Source organism: Coregonus lavaretus (genome assembly GCF_964263955.1).
Source record: "Coregonus lavaretus genome assembly, chromosome: 4".
NCBI lineage: Eukaryota > Metazoa > Chordata > Actinopteri > Salmoniformes > Salmonidae > Coregonus > Coregonus lavaretus.
The window spans coordinates 77,048,418-77,069,421 of NC_139991.1; the positions used below are offsets into that span (position 1 = coordinate 77,048,418).

General features: G+C 46.4%; 1 pseudogene across 1 annotated transcript in view; it reads right to left on the reverse strand.

Moving 5' to 3' along the window:
• LOC311127546 (protein Hook homolog 3-like) overlaps nucleotides 1–21,004 on the reverse strand; it is a 69,297-nt pseudogene that overhangs the window by 25,099 nt on the left and 23,194 nt on the right. The window contains exons 5-8 of the transcript in view: nucleotides 16,588–16,655; nucleotides 15,741–15,803; nucleotides 15,528–15,611; nucleotides 4,470–4,633 (exon numbers count right to left, since the gene is read on the reverse strand). The product of the transcript in view is annotated as a protein Hook homolog 3-like (transcript). The remainder of the gene's footprint in view (nucleotides 1–4,469; nucleotides 4,634–15,527; nucleotides 15,612–15,740; nucleotides 15,804–16,587; nucleotides 16,656–21,004) is intronic.

The following is a 21,004-nucleotide window of genomic DNA, read 5'->3' on the forward strand; positions in this document are numbered from 1 at the left end:
GCCTAAACCCATAGTCCAGTGGTTCCCAAACTCGGTCCTGGGAACCCCCAGGTGTGCACTTTTCAAATGCTGATTCAAAATGATAAACTTATCATCAAGCTTTGATCATTTGAATCAGCTGTGTAGTGCTAAGGCTAAAATCTAAATGTGCACCCAGTTTGGGAAACGCTGCCATAGTCTCCCAGTGACTCTCTCAGTGATGCCCCAAGGTCCTGTGGTTAACCAGACACCGTGGTGATGCCCCAAGGTCCTGTGGTTAACCAGACACTGTGGTGATGCCCCAAGGTCCTGTGGTTAACCAGACACTGTGGTGATGCCCCAAGGTCCTGTGGTTAACCAGACACTGTGGTGATGCCCCAAGGTCCTGTGGTTAACCAGACACTGTGGTGATGCCCCAAGGTCCTGTGGTTAACCAGACACTGTGGTGATGCCCCAAGGTCCTGTGGTTAACCAGACACTGTGGTGATGCCCCAAGGTCCTGTGGTTAACCAGACACCGTTGATGACCCAGTCAGAGTGAGTGAGTCCCTGGCCTCAAGGTAGTGAGGTTCCGTGGGTGAGGGTGACCCAGACACCATGGGTGAGATGACTCCCAGGCACTGTGTTTTTACCTCAGGTCAAACAGGGGCAGCGAGGGGACAGAGGCCACCACCGGGGGGTTAGGGCCAGGGCCGGGAGGGCAGGGTGAAAGGGAGGGGCTGGTAGCCCAGAGTGAGAGCGCCTGCTGTGAGAGCCCAACGGTTAGTGGCTGGTCTAGGATCAGTTTAGCCTTTTAGATCATATAATGAATAAGACGATATGGAGAGGGAGGACCTGATACTAGATCAGCACTCCTACTCTGAGATGCTTTATTAATATCAATTTTCTACATCTTATTAAACCAGGCCCAGGTCTGGACTGGACAATAATAGAGGCCGGGGCACAGCTGATCTTCAGAGGTAAGACCGTCTCAAAGGGCATTAGTCTTATAGAGAAGAGAGGCAGTATGGGTATGGGAGGCTCTAGATGACCCACACTGTCCCCTTTCCTCCCGGCCGGCTCGGCCCTCCCCTCTTGCTCCGTGGCTGAGTGACTCATTGCCAACTTACAGAACAGGGCTGCGGGCAGCTGAGCGAAAATTGAGGAAAACTAAACGTCTGGAGAACCTATCATCCTTTCACTCCCTCCTCTCTACCTTCTCTTACTCTGTATCCGCTGCTAAAGCCCCTTTCTACCACTAAATTTCAACCCTAGGAATCTCTTTTCCACCTTCTCCTCCCTCCTTAAATCCTCCACACCTCCCCTCCCTCTTCCCTCTCTGCGGACGACTTTGTCAACCACAAGGTTGACGACATCCGCTACTCATTCACTCAACCTATTGAGTCTCACTCACACAGAACTACCCTACGCCTTGACCTCTTTCTCCCCTCTCTCCAGATGACATCCTGCGACTAGTGAGGTCTGGCCGCCCGACAACCTGCCCGCTCGACCCCATCCCCTCCTCCAGATCATCTCTGGAGACCTTCTCCCATTCCTCATCAACTCATTCCTGACTACTGGCTGCATCCCCTCTGACTTCAAAATGGTCAGAGTTGCTCCCCTCCTCAAGAAACCAACACTCGACTCACTTGAGCGTGCTGTCTCTGATCAACTCTCTCGCTATCTCTCTCAGAATGATCTTCTTGACCCTAACCAGTCAGGCTTCAAGACGGGTCACTCAACGGAGACTGCTCTTCTGTGTCACGGAGGCTCTCCACATTGCCAAAGCTGACTCTCTCTCTCTCTCCTCTGTTCTCCTCCTCCTAGATCTATCAGCTGCCTTCGACATCGTGAACCATCCAATCCTCCTCTCCACCCTCTCAGGGTTGGGCGTCTCAGGCTCTGCACACTCTTGGATTGCATCCTACCTGGCAGGCCGCTCCTACCAGGGGATGTGGAGAGGATCTGTGTCTGCACCACGTCCTCTCACTACTGGTGTCCCCCAGGGCTCGGTTCTAGGCCCTCTCCTCTTCTCTCTATACACCAAGTCACTCTGCTCCGTCATATCCTCACATGGTCTCTCCTATCATTGCTATGTGGATGACACTCAACTACTTTTCTCCTCCCCCCCCCCCCTTCAGACACCCAGGTGGCGACAAGCATCTCTTGGGTGCCTGGCAAATATCTCAGCTTGGATGTCGGCCCACCACCTCAAGTTCAACCTCGACAAGACGGAACTGCTCTTCCCGGACATGATTTGGAAAGGCACACACCTGTCTATATAAGGTCTCACAGTTGACAGTGCATGTCAGAGCAATAACCAAGCCATGAGGTCGAAGGAATTGTCCGTAGAGCTCCGAGACAAGATTGTGTCGAGGCACAGATCTGGGGAAGGGTACCAAAACATTTCTGCAGCTTTCAAGGTCCCCAAGAACACAGTGGCCTCCATCATTTTTAAATGGAAGACGTTTGGAACCACCAAGACTCTTCCTAGAGCTGGCCGCCCGGCCAATCTGAGCAATCGGGGGAGAAAGGCCTTAGTCAGGGAGGTGACCAAGAACCTGATGGTCACTCTGACAGAGCTCCACAGTTCCTCTGTGGAGATGGTAGAACCTTCCAGAAGGACAACCATCTCTGCAGCACTCCGCCAATCAGGCCTATATGGTAGAGTGGCCAGAAGGAAGCCACTCCTCAGTAAAAGGCACATGACAGCCCGCTTGGAGTTTGCCAAAAGGCACCTAAAGGACTCTCAGACCATGAGAAACAAGATTCTCTGGTCTGATGGTACCAAGATTGAACTCTTTGGCCTGAATGCCAAGTGTCACGTCTGGAGGAAACCTGGCACCATACCCACGGTGAAGCATGGTGGTGGCATGCTGTGGGGATGTTTTTCAGCTGCAGGGACTGGGAGACTAGTCAGGATCAAGGGAAAGATGAACGGAGCAAAGTACAGAGAGATCCTTGATAAAAACCTGCTCCAGAGCACTCAGGACCTCAGACTGGGGCGAAGGTTCAGCTTCCAACAGGACAACGACCCTAAGCACACAGCCAAGACAAGTCTCTGAATGTCCTTGAGTGGCCCAGCCAGAGCCCGGACTTGAACCCGATCTAATATCTCTGGAGAGACCTGAAAATAGCTGTGCAGGGATGCTCCCCATCCAACCTGACAGAGCTTGAGAGGATCTGCAGAGAAGAATGGGAGAAACTGCCCAAATACAGGTGTGCCAAGCTTGTAGCGTCATACCAAAGAAGATTCAAGGCTGTAATCGATGCCAAAGGTGCTTCAACAAAGTCCTGAGTAAATGGTCTGAATACTTATGTAAAATGTGATATTTCCGTTTTTTTAAATAGTTTTTATATTTCTAAATAAAATTAACTGTTTTTGCTTTGTCATTATGAGGTATTGTGTTTAGATTGATGAAGAAAAAACAATATTCCATTTGAGAACAAGGCTGTGAAGGGGTCTGAATACTTTTACGAATGCTCTGTATACATTTTAAACACAAAGGGATTCTGTAATTGTAAGCGGATCGAGCGAAGCACGTGTGACAGAAACGGACTGAAACTGCCCTGTCATCAATCTGAACTGCAGGGCGTGAACTAGAGGGGCTTGACCTAAGAACTGAACGACAAACTCATTCATAGTGCTCTTAAGGTGGGGCTGAGAACCAGCTATGTCACTACCTCCCTTCGTCACTGCCTGTCCTCCCTCCCCAGCCCATCTCCCTCCCTGTCAAGCCCTCCTCCACCCCAGCCCATCTCCCTCCCTGTCAAGCCCTCCTCCACCCCAGCCCATCTCCCTCCCTGTCAAGCCCTCCTCCACCCCAGCCCATCTCCCTCCCTGTCAAGCCCTCCTCCACCCCAGCCCATCTCCCTCCATGTCAAGCCCTCCTCCACCCCAGCCCATCTCCCTCCCTGTCAAGCCCTCCTCCACCCCAGCCCATCTCCCTCCCTGTCAAGACCTCCTCCACCCCCCAGACTGGACCTAGGCTCCACCCCCCCAGACTGGACCTAGGCTCCACCCCCCAGACTGGACCTAGGCTCCACCCCCCAGACTGGACCTAGGCTCCACCCCCCAGACTGGACCTAGGCTCCACCCCCCCAGACTGGACCTAGGCTCCACCCCCCCAGACTGGACCTAGGCTCCACCCCCCCAGACTGGACCTAGGCTCCACCCCCCCAGACTGGACCTAGGCTCCACACCCCCAGACTGGACCTAGGCTCCACACCCCCAGACTGGACCTAGGCTCCACCCCCCAGACTGGACCTAGGCTCCACCCCCCAGACTGGACCTAGGCTCCACCCCCCCAGACTGGACCTAGGCTCCACCCCCCCCAGACTGGACCTAGGCTCCACCCCCCAGACTGGACCTAGGCTCCACCCCCCCAGACTGGACCTAGGCTCCACCCCCCCAGACTGGACCTAGGCTCCACCCCCCCAGACTGGACCTAGGCTCCACCCCCCCAGACTGGACCTAGGCTCCACCCCCCCAGATGGACCTAGGGGTCTTACCTGAAGGTCTCCTCCTGGAGCTGTTCTAGGTGTGTCTGCAGCTGCAGGTGTCTGCGTCCCACAGGGCTGTTCAGGTCTTCTATGGAGTCAGACTGGTTGAGGCGCTCCATGAGGATCTGGTTCTCAGCCAGGAGACTACCCCTCTCCTCCTGTAGTGCTGCCACCTGGGGGGGCAGATGTGTAATTACATATACCAACCATCTGCTATTTACTTCAGTCTTTACAAGAATATCAGAGTTTTCTCTTTTGTATACATGAAAGGTACAGTAGTTACAAATCTGAATTGTTCTTCAACAGCAAAACTTTTTTTTCATGACCGCATTTCATGATCACATACAATTGATTTCAAATCAGGAAAAAAGCAAGCACACAAAACGAACCCACAAACTCTTTTCCAGTGCCAACTGGGCAACATGCTTTTATGTGGCCTTCTCAACAACGTGATGGCAGGATCAAACTCACTCCACACAGAAGCCAAGCAGGAGTGGTGTGTTCAGAAACAGTCATGGTGGTTCTACCTACTGTGTATGACTTCATTAAAACAGGCAGCTTAAGTGAAATGTAGCTTAGCAGCTGATAAAGCAACCTAACCCTAAAACACAGAGACCTACTGTCCTGTGAAACACCTAACCCTAAAACACAGAGACCTACTGTCCTGTGAAACACCTAACCCTAAAACACAGAGACCTACTGTCCTGTGAAACAGCTAACCCTAAAACACAGAGACCTACTGTCCTGTGAAACAGCTAGCCCTAAAACACAGAGACCTACTGTCCTGTGAAACAGCTAACCCTAAAACACAGAGACCTACTGTCCTGTGAAACACCTAACCCTAAAACACAGAGACCTACTGTCCTGTGAAACAGCTAACCCTAAAACACAGAGACCTACTGTCCTGTGAAACAGCTAGCCCTAAAACACAGAGACCTACTGTCCTGTGAAACAGCTAACCCTAAAACACAGAGACCTACTGTCCTGTGAAACACCTAACCCTAAAACACAGAGACCTACTGTCCTGTGAAACAGCTAGCCCTAAAACACAGAGACCTACTGTCCTGTGAAACAGCTAGCCCTAAAACACAGAGACCTACTGTCCTGTGAAACAGCTAGCCCTAAAACACAGAGACCTACTGTCCTGTGAAACAGCTAGCCCTAAAACACAGAGACCTACTGTCCTGTGAAACAGCTAACCCTAAAACACAGAGACCTACTGTAGTGTGAAACAGCTAGCCCTAAAACACAGACCTACTGTCCTGTGAAACAGCTAACCCTAAAACACAGAGACCTACTGTCCTGTGAAACAGCTAACCCTAAAACACAGAGACCTACTGTCCTGTGAAACAGCTAGCCCTAAAACACAGAGACCTACTGTCCTGTGAAACAGCTAGCCCTAAAACACAGAGACCTACGGTCCTGTGAAACACCTAACCCTAAAACACAGAGACCTACAGTACTGTGAAACACCTAACCCTAAAACACAGAGACCTACTGTAGTGTGAAACAGCTAACCCTAAAACACAGAGACCTACTGTAGTGTGAAACAGCTAACCCTAAAACACAGAGACCTACTGTAGTGTGAAACAGCTAACCCTAAAACACAGAGACCTACTGTCCTGTGAAACAGCTAACCCTAAAACACAGAGACCTACTGTCCTGTGAAACACCTAACCCTAAAACACAGAGACCTACTGTAGTGTGAAACAGCTAACCCTAAAACACAGAGACCTACAGTACTGTGAAACACCTAACCCTAAAACACAGAGACCTACTGTAGTGTGAAACAGCTAACCCTAAAACACAGAGACCTACAGTACTGTGAAACACCTAACCCTAAAACACAGAGACCTACTGTAGTGTGAAACAGCTAACCCTAAAACACAGAGACCTACTGTAGTGTGAAACAGCTAGCCCTAAAACACCAGTTCAACAACAAACGTGTTTTCTTCTGGCTCCAGAGAGACATCTTAAAGTGAAAGTTCTTAAAGAACTCTCTTCTCCAGCCACAATACCCTACTACTCTGGCATAGAAGCAAATGCTAACTAATGCATGGATCTCCACCTAGGTGGACGTGGAACTGCATAGATGACCAATGAGTCCAATGGCAGTTGGCAGCCAGGTAGGTTAACTCCCCATTGGCCATCTGTTGAGGAGGACCCCCCATTGGCCATCTGTTGAGGAGCACCCCATTGGCCATCTGTTGAGGAGCACCCCATTGGCCATCTGTTGAGGAGGACCCCCATTGGCCATCTGTTGAGGAGCACCCCATTGGCCATCTGTTGAGGAGGACTCCCATTGGCCATCTGTTGAGGAGCACCCCATTGGCCATCTGTTGAGGAGGACCCCCATTGGCCATCTGTTGAGGAGCACCCCATTGGCCATCTGTTGAGGAGCACCCCATTGGCCATCTGTTGAGGAGCACCCCATTGGCCATCTGTTGAGGAGGACCCCATTGGCCATCTGTTGAGGAGCTCCCCCATTGGCCATCTGTTGAGGAGGACTCCCATTGGCCATCTGCATGTTTCTCTACTGCTCTATTCTCTAGGCTAGAGGTTAAGAGCGTTGGGCCAGTAACCGAAAGGTCGGTTACTGGCCTGAGCTGACTAGGTGAAATCTGTCAATGTCCCCTTGAGCAAGGCACTACACCCTAATTGCTCCTGTAAGTCGCTCTGGATAAGAGCATCTGATAAATGACTAAAATGTAAAATGGTGAGACAGAAGACTGCTGCCGAGACCAAGCACCCAAGCACTTCTTACCACATGGACGTCTTGGTAACACACAAGGAAGTAAACATGGGGAGGGGGAGGAGAATTAGTCTGGACGGGCTGGGTGGGTGGTGCTTGGTGACACACAGAACTGAGATGGGCAGGACAGGACAGCTGACTAATACGGCACACAGGCTGGGTCTCAAATGGCACCCTATTCCCTATATAGTACACTACTATTGACCAGGGCCCATAAGGCATCACATAGGGCTCTGGTCAAAAGTAGTGCACAATATAGTGAATAGGGTGCCATTTTGGACGCACCCACAGTTAAAGGAGCCTGGATTTCAAACAGGACACGCTATTATAGAAGCAGACAGCAGACTTCAAATCCAGGGCTTTAAATTCACACGCCAAAACGACAAGGACTGAAAGAAATGAGGAATAAAAAGGTTATTTACCCTTTCCTCTAGTTCAATATACTCTAACCTCAGTCTATCTCGCTGCTCCTGTACATGGAAGGCCTTCAAAGCAAGGCACAGAGTAATGGAGTTTCAGTTCAGACAGAACAGGACAAGAGAATAGAATAGAACAGGATAATAGAATAGAACAGGAGAATAGAATAGAACAGGGGAATAGAATAGAACAGGAGAATAGAATAAAATAGAACATGGGAATAGAATAGAACAGGAGAATAGAATAGAACAGGAGAATAGAATAGAACAGGAGAATAGAATAGAACAGGATAATAGAATAGAACATGAGAATAGAACAGGAGAATAGAATAGAACAGGAGAATAGAATAGAATAGAACAGGAAAATAGAACAGAACAGGAGAATAGAATAGAACAGGAGAATAGAATAGAACAGGAGAATAGAATAGAACAGGATAATAGAATAGAACAGGATAATAGAACAGGAGAATAGAATAGAACAGGAGAATAGAATAGAACAGGAGAATAGAATAGAACAGGAGAATAGAATAGAACAGGAGAATCGAATAGAACAGGAGAATAGAATAGAACAGGAGAATAGAATAGAACAGGAGAATAGAACAGGAGAATAGAATAGAACAGGAGAATAGAATAGAACAGGAGAATAGAATGGAACAGGATAATAGAATGGAACAGGAGAATAGAATAGAACAGGAGAATAGAATAGAACAGGAGAATAGAATAGAACAGGAGAATAGAATAGAATAGAATAGAATAGAACAGGAGAATCGAATAGAACAGGAGAATCGAATAGAACAGGAGAATAGAATAGAACAGGAGAATAGAATAGAACAGAATAATAGAATAGAACAGGAGAATAGAATAGAATAGAACAGGGGAATAGAATAGAATAGGATAATCGAATAGAACAGGAGAATAGAATAGAACAGGAGAATAGAATAGAACAGGAGAATCGAATAGAACAGAATAATAGAATAGAACAGGAGAATCGAATAGAATAGAACAGGAGAATCGAATAGAATAGAACAGGAGAATAGAATAGGAGAATACAATAGAACAGGAGAATACAATAGAACAGGAGAATAGAATAGAACAGGAGAATAGAATAGAACAGGAGAATCGAATAGAACAGAATAATAGAATAGAACAGGAGAATCGAATAGAATAGAACAGGAGAATCGAATAGAATAGAACAGGAGAATAGAATAGAACAGGAGAATAGAATAGAACAGGAGAATAGAATAGAACAGGGGAATAGAATAGAACAGGAGAATAGAATAGAACAGGAGAATAGAACAGGAGAATAGAATAGAACAGGAGAATAGAATGGAACAGGAGAATAGAATAGAACAGGAGAATAGAATAGAACAGGAGAATAGAATAGAACAGGAGAATCGAATAGAACAGGAGAATCGAATAGAACAGGAGAATCGAATAGAACAGGAGAATAGAATAGAACAGGAGAATAGAATAGAACAGAATAATAGAATAGAACAGGAGAATAGAATAGAATAGAACAGGGGAATAGAATAGAATAGGATAATCGAATAGAACAGGAGAATAGAATAGAACAGGAGAATAGAATAGAACAGGAGAATCGAATAGAACAGAATAATAGAATAGAACAGGAGAATCGAATAGAATAGAACAGGAGAATCGAATAGAATAGAACAGGAGAATAGAATAGGAGAATACAATAGAACAGGAGAATACAATAGAACAGGAGAATAGAATAGAACAGGAGAATAGAATAGAACAGGAGAATCGAATAGAACAGAATAATAGAATAGAACAGGAGAATCGAATAGAATAGAACAGGAGAATCGAATAGAATAGAACAGGAGAATAGAATAGAACAGGAGAATAGAATAGAACAGGGGAATAGAATAGAACAGGAGAATAGAATAGAACAGGAGAATAGAACAGGAGAATAGAATAGAACAGGAGAATAGAATAGAACAGGAGAATAGAATAGAACAGGGGAATAGAACAGGAGAATAGAATAGAACAGGAGAATAGAACAGGATAATAGAATAGAACAGGATAATAGAACAGGAGAATAGAATAGAACAGGAGAATAGAATAGAACAGGAGAATAGAATAGAACAGGAGAATAGAATAGAACAGGAGAATAGAACAGGAGAATAGAATAGAACAGGAGAATAGAATAGAACATGAGAATAGAATAGAACATGAGAATAGAACAGGAGAATAGAATAGAACAGGAGAATAGAATAGAACAGGAGAATAGAATAGAACAGGAGAATAGAATAGAACAGGAGAATCGAATAGAACAGGAGAATAGAATAGAACAGGAGAATAGAATAGAACAGAATAATAGAATATAACAGGAGAATAGAATAGAATAGAACAGGAGAATAGAATAGAATAGGATAATCGAATAGAACAGGAGAATAGAATAGAACAGGAGAATAGAATAGAACAGGAGAATCGAATAGAACAGAATAATAGAATAGAACAGGAGAATCGAATAGAATAGAACAGGAGAATAGAATAGAACAGGAGAATAGAATAGAACAGGAGAATACAATAGAACAGGAGAATACAATAGAACAGGAGAATCGAATAGAACAGGAGAATAGAATAGAACAGGAGAATCGAATAGAACAGAATAATAGAATAGAACAGGAGAATCGAATAGAATAGAACAGGAGAATCGAATAGAATAGAACAGGAGAATAGAATAGAACAGGAGAATAGAATAGAACAGGAGAATAGAATAGAACAGGGGAATAGAATAGAACAGGAGAATAGAATAGAACAGGAGAATAGAATAGAACAGGAGAATAGAACAGGAGAATAGAATAGAACAGGAGAATAGAATAGAACAGGAGAATAGAATAGAACAGGAGAATAGAACAGGAGAATAGAATAGAACATGAGAATAGAATAGAATAGAACAGGAGAATAGAATAGAAAATGAGAATTGAATAGAACAGAACAGGAGAATAGAACAGAACAGGAGAATAGAATAGAACAGGAGAATAGAATAGAACAGAATAAAACAGGGGAATAGAATAGAACAGGAGAATAGAATAGAACAGGAGAATAGAATAGAACCGGAGAATAGAACAGAACAGGAGAATAGAAAAGGAGAATAGAATAGAACAGGAGAATAGAATAGAACAGGATAATAGAATAGAACAGGAGAATAGAATAGAACAGGAGAATAGAATAGAACAGGAGAATCGAATAGAACAGGGGAATAGAATAGAACAGGGGAATAGAATAGAACAGGGGAATAGAATAGAACAGGATAATAGAATAGAACAGGAGAATAGAATAGAACAGGAGAATAGAATAGAACAGGAGAATAGAATAGAATAGGATAGAATAGAACAGGACAATGTTATCAAATAGAGCAGAGAACAGATGGAATACAGTACTCAGTTCTAGAATACTAGAATGTAGAAAAGCTGGATGCCATTTGGTGTTATTGGTGGGATCAGATAGCCTAAATTGAATGCAGTCCTACCATGTTTAGAGGTTTTCACAGGTCCAACAGACTCCAAATTCGGGTCCTAAATTCTGACTTTTGTCTCGGATCTGGGTCGGGTCTGATTTAAACTCAGCAACAAAATAAATGTCCTCTCACTGTCAACTGCGTTCATTTTCAGCAAACCTAACATGTGTAAATATTTGTATGAACATAACAAGATTCAACAACTGAGACATAAACTGAACAAGTTCCACAGACATGTGACAAACAGAAATGAAATAATGTGTCCCTGAACAAAGGGGGGGTCAAAATCAAAAGTAACAGTCAGTATCTGGTGTGGCCACCAGCTGCATTAAGTACTGCAGTGCATCTCCTCCTCATGGACTGCACCAGATTTGCCAGTTCTTGTTGTGAGATGTTACCCCACTCTTCCACCAAGGCACCTGCAAGTTCCTGGACATTTCTGGGGGGATTGGCCCTAGCCCTCACCCTCCGATCCAACAGGTCCCAGACGTGCTCAATGGGATTGAGATCCGGGCTCTTCGCTGGCCATGGCAGAACACTGACATTCCTGTCTTGCAGGAAATCACGCACAGAACGAGCAGTATGGCTGGTGGTATTGTCATGCTGGAGGGTCATGTCAGGATGAGCCTGCAAGAAGGGTACCACATGAGGGAGGAGGATGTCTTCCCTGTAACGCACAGCGTTGAGATTGCCTGCAATGACAACAAGCTCAGTCCGATGATGATGTGACACACCGCCCCAGATCATGACGGACCCTCCACCTCCAAATCGATCCCGCTCCAGAGTACAGGCCTCGGTGTAACGCTCATTCCTTCAACAATAAACGCGAATCCGACCATCACCCCTGGTGAGACAAAACCGCGACTCGTCAGTGAAGAGCACTTTTTGCCAGTCCTGTCTGGTCCAGCGATGGTGGGTTTGTGCCCATAGGCGACGTTGTTGCCGGTGATGTCTGGTGAGGACCTGCCTTACAACAGGCCTACAAGCCCTCAGTCCAGCCTCTCTCAGCCTATTGCGGACAGTCTGAGCACTGATGGAGGGATTGTGCGTTCCTGGTGTAACTCGGGCAGTTGTTGTTGCCATCCTGCACCTGTCCCGCAGGTGTGATGTTCGGATTTACCGATCCTGTGCAGGTGTTGTTAGACGTGGTCTGCCACTGCGAGGACGATCAGCTGTCCGTCCTGTCTCCCTGTAGCGCTGTCTTAGGCGTCTCACAGTACAGACATTGCAATTTATTGCCCTGGCCACATCTGCAGTCCTCATTTTTCCTTGCAGCATGCCTAAGGCACGTTCACGCAGGTGAGCAGGGACCCTGGGCATCTTTCTTTTGGTGTTTTTCAGAGTCAGTAAAAAGGCCTCTTTAGTGTCCTAAGTTTTCATAACTGTGACCTTAATTGCCTACTGTCTGTAAGCTGTTAGTGTCTTAACGACTGTTCCACAAGTGCATGTTCATTAATTGTTTATGGTTAATTGAACAAGCATGGGAAACAGTGTTTAAACCCTTTACAATAAAGATCTGTGAAGTCATTTCGATTTTTACGAATTATCTTTGAAAGACAGGGTCCTGAAAAAGGAAGTTTATAATAAGGGTCTCGGGTATGTGCAATTAAAATGTATTTACCGACTGAACCTGTCCTCTGTTCATTTAATTTGTGTGGGGTAATGAGAACTGTCCTCTGTTCATTTAATTTGTGTGGGGTAATGAGAACTGTGCAAGCTTGATATCTGTGTCAGCCAGTTGCAACTCAATAAAACGTATAGCTTACAGTAAAGTCCAGCTGAAACTGGTTCCGGCTGCTCACCTCACGTGTGCCTGCTGCTGAGGAGAAAGACAGCAAGTGAAAGGAGCCTTGTCCAGGCTACTGTTGATTGAGAAGATGGAGGCCTTTTTCACTGAAGTAAAACATAATTAGAGAAGAAAGAGTGTAGTGAAAAGAAGCCGACAAGGGGAATGTCCTCGCGGACAAAGTTTAACATTGTAGTGGACAAAGATGAGAAGAACGTTGGCACGGCCAAATGGACTGTGTGAATCATGAGAAGAACGTTGGCACGGCCAAATGGACCGTGTGAATCATGAGAAGAACGTTGGCACAGCCAAATGGACCGTGTGAATCATGAGAAGAACGTTGGCACGGCCAAATGGACCGTGTGAATCATGAGAAGAACGTTGGCACGGCCAAATGGACCGTGTGAATCTCGCTATTCCGGTTTGATGCAATTTTCTATATTTCTATTATTTATTTTCGTATTTATTATAATTTGTTTTATCATTATTATTATTTTAGGCCTATTTAAAAATCTCAAATAGTTATTTAAATATGCAAAAAGTGTTTTGTTTTATTTTTATGAGTGGGCTAAATTAAGTTCGAAGTGTCTTTTTAATTTTGTGCTCCGTATTTAGTTTAAGATAGGTTAAAAGTAGGCCTGTTATAAAATAAATAGCATTAGCCTATTGTTGTCATTTGTTGGGTAGGCACTTGCCTTTGTTGGTAATTGCTGCAAAATAGGCCTGTTCAAAACTTGTGAAAATTTAAACCAGTTCTTTATTAAAATGTTTTGTTTCATTCTATTCAGCCATTTTCTTTGGCCAAATTAAGTTCCAACTGTAAATGTTGTGTTTGACGTGGATCATTTGGCCAAATCTCCCTCGTTTATTGATGGCGCTGGCAGCGCCCAGTCAGAGGGTTCTTTATCACTCTTTCTACTCTCGGATCTGAACCAGCACCGGATTGTTTGGGTCTGTTTTTCCACAAGCCTTTTCGGAACGGGTCTGACTGTCCTCAGGTCCATGGAACGGGTCTGACTGTCCTCAGGTCCATGGAACGGGTCTGACTGTCCTCATGTCCATTCGGAACGGGTCTGACTGTCCTCAGGTCCATTCGGAACGGGTCTGACTGTCCTCATGTCCATTCGGAACGGGTCTGACTGTCCTCATGTCCATTCGGAACGGGTCTGACTGTCCTCATGTCCATTCGGAACGGGTCTGACTGTCCTCATGTCCATTCGGAACGGGTCTGACTGTCCTCATGTCCATTCGGAACGGGTCTGACTGTCCTCATGTCCATTCGGAACGGGTCTGACTGTCCTCATGTCCATTCGGAACGGGTCTGACTGTCCTCATGTCCATTCGGAACGGGTCTGACTGTCCTCAGGTCCATGGAACGGGTCTGACTGTCCTCAGGTCCATTCGGAACGGGTTTGACTGTCCTCATGTCCATTCGGAACGGGTCTGACTGTCCTCATGTCCATTCGGAACGGGTCTGACTGTCCTCAGGTCCATGGAACGGGTCTGACTGTCCTCAAGCCATTCGGAACGGGTCTGACTGTCCTCAGGTCCATTCGGAACGGGTCTGACTGTCCTCAGGTCCATGGAACGGGACTGACTGTCCTCAGGTCCATGGAACGGGACTGACTGTCCTCAGGTCCATGGAACGGGACTGACTGTCCTCAGGTCCATGGAACGGGACTGACTGTCCTCAGGTCCATGGAACGGGACTGACTGTCCTCAGGTCCATGGAACGGGACTGACTGTCCTCAGGTCCATTCGGAACGGGACTGACTGTCCTCAGGTCCATTCGGAACGGGTCTGACTGTCCTCAGGTCCATGGAACGGGACTGACTGTCCTCAGGTCCATGGAACGGGACTGACTGTCCTCAGGTCCATTCGGAACGGGACTGACTGTCCTCAGGTCCATGGAACGGGACTGACTGTCCTCAGGTCCATTCGGAACGGGTTTGACTGTCCTCAGGTCCATTCGGAACGGGTCTGACTGTCCTCAAGCCATTCGGAACGGGACTGACTGTCCTCAGGTCCATGGAACGGGTCTGACTGTCCTCAGGTCCATTCGGAACGGGTCTGACTGTCCTCAGGTCCATTCGGAACGGGACTGACTGTCCTCAGGTCCATGGAACGGGACTGACTGTCCTCAGGTCCATTCGGAACGGGACTGACTGTCCTCAGGTCCATTCGGAACGGGACTGACTGTCCTCAGGTCCATTCGGAACGGGTCTGACTGTCCTCAGGTCCATTCGGAACGGGTCTGACTGTCCTCAGGTCCATTCGGAACGGGTCTGACTGTCCTCAGGTCCATTTGGAACGTGTCTCATTTTTTGAAAATGTATTTATGCATATCGGGATCGGGTTGAAAAGCCACTGATCCATTTTGGAATGGGTCCAACTTTTTGGACCAGTGAAGACCTCTACTGTAAACCTTTACCCATGGTATTCATATGTAGGTTTTAACCATTGCACTGAGGATATTCATTCCAACAACCATTATAACAAAGGTTTGACTTACTTTCAACTATAGGACACCATAGTGAACCATGACCTTGAACTACAGCTGTCCAGTATCTAATTGAAGTCAGAGAGAGCACTGTTCACGTAAAGGAATAGAACCAAACTTAAGGCCAACCTGCATGTCCAGCTCGTGACATCTCTGTGCGATCTCCTCCTTGGTGGCTAGAGCCTGGTTCAGATCCTCCACCGTCTTCTTCAGCTGGAAATAAAACTAATACCTCAGAACTAACATGGAAGAATCCAAACAAAAGGCTGATACACTAAATCATGTTTATTCTGTTAAGACACAATGTAATGTAGCAAGAGAACATTCGCTGCAACATCTTACCTGTCTATCTATGTCAGCGTACGAGTCGTTTCCTCCCATAACTGGACACTCTTTGCTCATCAGCTACAACACAGAGACCATACACAGTGTGATGTCATCAGCTACAACACAGAGACCATACACAGTGTGATGTCATCAGCTACAACACAGAGACCATACACAGTGTGATGTCATCAGCTACAACACATGGGGACCATACACAGTGTGATGTCATCAGCTACAACACATGGAGACCATACAGTGTGATGTCATCAGCTACAACACATGGAGACCATACAGTGTGATGTCATCAGCTACAACACATGGAGACCATACACAGTGTGATGTCATCAGCTACAACACATGGAGACCATACAGTGTGATGTCATCAGCTACAACACATGGAGACCATACAGTGTGATGTCATCAGCTACAACACATGGAGACCATACAGTGTGATGTCATCAGCTACAACACATGGAGACCATACAGTGTGATGTCATCAGCTACAACACATGGAGACCATACAGTGTGATGTCATCAGCTACAACACATGGAGACCATACAGTGTGATGTCATCAGCTACAACACATGGAGACCATACACAGTGTGATGTCATCAGCTACAACACATGGAGACCATACAGTGTGATGTCATCAGCTACAACACATGGAGACCATACAGTGTGATGTCATCAGCTACAACACATGGAGACCATACAGTGTGATGTCATCAGCTACAACACATGGAGACCATACACAGTGTGATGTCATCAGCTACAACACATGGAGACCATACACAGTGTAGTATGTCATATAAGGACACAGAGTAAAAAACACAGCCATTTCAAATGTTTACAAAGGCTTACCTCTTGAATGGCTGTCATGACAACATGTTGAACAGATTCCTCCAACATCATTATGGTCTGGATGTATTCTAGAGGGGCAGAGGAAGACAGGACGAATGACTACATGTTCAGTCTAAGAAGCACTCTGTTGCACAATGACAAGAACTGAATGTGATGAAGCCGTGAGATAAACTGGAAGCCTCATCTTCCTCACTTCCTCAACTGAACTCTGTGTACTGTCTAGACTCTAGGACAAGGCTGTGTACTGTCTAGACTCTAGGACAAGGCTGTGTACTGTCTAGACTCTAGGACAAGGCTGTGTACTGTCTAGACTCTAGGACAAGCCTGTGTACTGTCTAGACTTCTAGGACAAGGCTGTGTACTGTCTAGACTCTAGGACAAGGCTGTGTACTGTCTAGACTCTAGGACAAGGCTGTGTACTGTTTAGAGACTCTAGGACAAGGCTGTGTACTGTCTAGACTCTAGGACAAGGCTGTGTACTGTCTAGACTCTAGGACAAGGCTGTGTACTGTTTAGAGACTCTAGGACAAGGCTGTGTACTGTCTAGACTCTAGGACAAGGCTGTGTACTGTCTAGACTCTAGGACAAGGCTGTGTACTGTCTAGACTCTAGGACAAGGCTGTGTACTGTTTAGAGACTCTAGGACAAGGCTGTGTACTGTCTAGACTCTAGGACAAGGCTGTGTACTGTTTAGAGACTATGACAAGGCTGTGTACTGTCTAGGCTCTAGGACAAGGCTGTGTACTGTTTAGAGACTCTATGACAAGGCTGTGTACTGTCTAGACTCTAGGACAAGGCTGTGTACTGTCTAGACTCTAGGACAAGGCTGTGTACTGTTGAGAGACTCTAGGACAAGGCTGTGTACTGTCTAGACTCTAGGACAAGGCTGTGTACTGTCTAGACTCTAGGACAAGGCTGTGTACTGTTTAGAGACTCTAGGACAAGGCTGTGTACTGTCTAGACTCTAGGACAAGGCTGTGTACTGTCTAGAGACTCTAGGACAAGGCTGTGTACTGTCTAGAGACGCTAGGACAAGGCTGTGTACTGTCTAGACTCTAGGACAAGGCTGTGTACTGTCTAGACTCTAGGACAAGGCTGTGTACTGTCTAGACTCTAGGACAAGGCTGTGTACTGTCTAGACTCTAGGACAAGGCTGTGTACTGTTTAGAGACTCTAGGACAAGGCTGTGTACTGTCTAGACTCTAGGACAAGGCTGTGTACTGTCTAGACTCTAGGACAAGGCTGTGTACTGTTTAGAGACTCTAGGACAAGGCTGTGTACTGTCTAGACTCTAGGACAAGGCTGTGTACTGTCTAGAGACTCTAGGACAAGGCTGTGTACTGTCTAGACTCTAGGACAAGGCTGTGTACTGTCTAGAGACTCTAGGACAAGGCTGTGTACTGTCTAGAGACTCTAGGACAAGGCTGTGTACTGTCTAGACTCTAGGACAAGGCTGTGTACTGTCTAGACTCTAGGACAAGGCTGTGTACTGTCTAGACTCTAGGACAAGGCTGTGTACTGTCTAGACTCTAGGACAAGGCTGTGTACTGTCTAGACTCTAGGACAAGGCTGTGTACTGTCTAGACTCTAGGACAAGGCTGTGTACTGTCTAGACTCTAGGACAAGGCTGTGTACTTTCTAGACTCTAGGACAAGGCTGTGTACTGTTTAGAGACTCTAGGACAAGGCTGTGTACTGTCTAGACTCTAGGACAAGGCTGTGTACTGTCTAGACTCTAGGACAAGGCTGTGTACTGTCTAGACTCTAGGACAAGGCTGTGTACTGTTTAGACTCTAGGACAAGGCTGTGTACTGTTTAGAGACTCTAGGACAAGGCTGTGTACTGTCTAGACTCTAGGACAAGGCTGTGTACTGTCTAGACTCTAGGACAAGGCTGTGTACTGTTTAGAGACTCTAGGACAAGGCTGTGTACTGTCTAGACTCTAGGACAAGGCTGTGTACTGTCTAGAGACTCTAGGACAAGGCTGTGTACTGTCTAGAGACTCTAGGACAAGGCTGTGTACTGTCTAGACTCTAGGACAAGGCTGTGTACTGTCTAGACTCTAGGACAAGGCTGTGTACTGTTTAGAGACTCTAGGACAAGGCTGTGTACTGTCTAGACTCTAGGACAAGGCTGTGTACTGTCTAGACTATAGGACAAGGCTGTGTACTGTTTAGAGACTCTAGGACAAGGTTGTGTACTGTTTAGAGACTCTAGGACAAGGCTGTGTACTGTTTAGAGACTCTAGGACAAGGCTGTGTACTGTCTAGACTCTAGGACAAGGCTGTGTACTGTCTAGACTCTAGGACAAGGCTGTGTACTGTCTAGACTCTAGGACAAGGCTGTGTACTGTCTAGACTCTAGGACAAGGCTGTGTACTGTCTAGACTCTAGGACAAGGCTGTGTACTGTCTAGACTCTAGGACAAGGCTGTGTACTGTCTAGAGACTCTAGGACAAGGATGTGTACTGTCTAGAGACTCTAGGACAAGGATGTGTACTGTCTAGACTCTAGGACAAGGCTGTGTACTGTCTAGAGACTCTAGGACAAGGCTGTGTACTGTCTAGACTCTAGGACAAGGCTGTGTACTGTCTAGACTCTAGGACAAGGCTGTGTACTGTCTAGACTCTAGGACAAGGCTGTGTACTGTCTAGACTCTAGGACAAGGCTGTGTACTGTCTAGACTCTAGGACAAGGCTGTGTACTGTCTAGACTCTAGGACAAGGCTGTGTACTGTCTAGACTCTAGGACAAGGCTGTGTACTGTTTAGAGACTCTAGGACAAGGCTGTGTACTGTCTAGACTCTAGGACAAGGCTGTGTACTGTCTAGACTCTAGGACAAGGCTGTGTACTGTCTAGACTCTAGGACAAGGCTGTGTACTGTCTAGACTCTAGGACAAGGCTGTGTACTGTCTAGACTCTAGGACAAGGCTGTGTACTGTCTAGACTCTAGGACAAGGCTGTGTACTGTCTAGACTCTAGGACAAGGCTGTGTACTGTTTAGAGACTCTAGGACAAGGCTGTGTACTGTCTAGACTCTAGGACAAGGCTGTGTACTGTCTAGACTCTAGGACAAGGCTGTGTACTGTCTAGACTCTAGGACAAGGCTGTGTACTGTCTAGAGACTCTAGGACAAGGCTGTATACTGTCTAGACTCTAGGACAAGGCTGTGTACTGTCTAGACTCTAGGACAAGGCTGTGTACTGTTTAGAGACTCTAGGACAAGGCTGTGTACTGTTTAGAGACTCTAGGACAAGGCTGTGTACTGTCTAGAATCTAGGACAAGGCTGTGTACTGTCTAGACTCTAGGACAAGGCTGTGTACTGTTTAGAGACTCTAGGACAAGGCTGTGTACTGTTTAGAGACTCTAGGACAAGGCTGTGTACTGTCTAGACTCTAGGACAAGGCTGTGTACTGTCTAGACTCTAGGACAAGGCTGTGTACTGTCTAGACTCTAGGACAAGGCTGTGTACTGTCTAGACTCTAGGACAAGGCTGTGTACTGTCTAGACTCTAGGACAAGGCTGTGTACTGTCTAGACTCTAGGACAAGGCTGTGTACTGTCTAGACTCTAGGACAAGGCTGTGTACTGTCTAGACTCTAGGACAAGGCTGTGTACTGTCTAGACTCTAGGACAAGGCTGTGTACTGTTTAGAGACTCTAGGACAAGGCTGTGTACTGTCTAGACTCTAGGACAAGGCTGTGTACTGTCTAGACTCTAGGACAAGGCTGTGTACTGTTTAGAGACTCTAGGACAAGGCTGTGTACTGTCTAGACTCTAGGACAAGGCTGTGTACTGTCTAGACTCTAGGACAAGGCTGTGTACTGTCTAGACTCTAGGACAAGGCTGTGTACTGTCTACAGACTCTAGGACAAGGCTGTGTACTGTCTAGACTCTAGGACAAGGCTGTGTACTGTCTAGACTCTAGGACAAGGCTGTGTACTGTCTAGACTCTAGGACAAGGCTGTGTACTGTCTAGACTCTAGGACAAGGCTGTGTACTGTCTAGACTCTAGGACAAGGCTGTGTACTGTCTAGACTCTAGGACAAGGCTGTGTACTGTCTAGACTCTAGGACAAGGCTGTGTACTGTCTAGACTCTAGGACAAGGCTGTGTACTGTTTAGAGACTCTAGGACAAGGCTGTGTACTGTCTAGACTCTAGGACAAGGCTGTGTACTGTCTAGACTCTAGGACAAGGCTGTGTACTGTCTAGACTCTAGGACAAGGCTGTGTACTGTTTAGAGACTCTAGGACAAGGCTGTGTACTGTCTAGGCTCTAGGACAAGGCTGTGTACTGTTTAGAGACTCTATGACAAGGCTGTGTACTGTCTAGACTCTAGGACAAGGCTGTGTACTGTCTAGACTCTAGGACAAGGCTGTGTACTGTTGAGAGACTCTAGGACAAGGCTGTGTACTGTC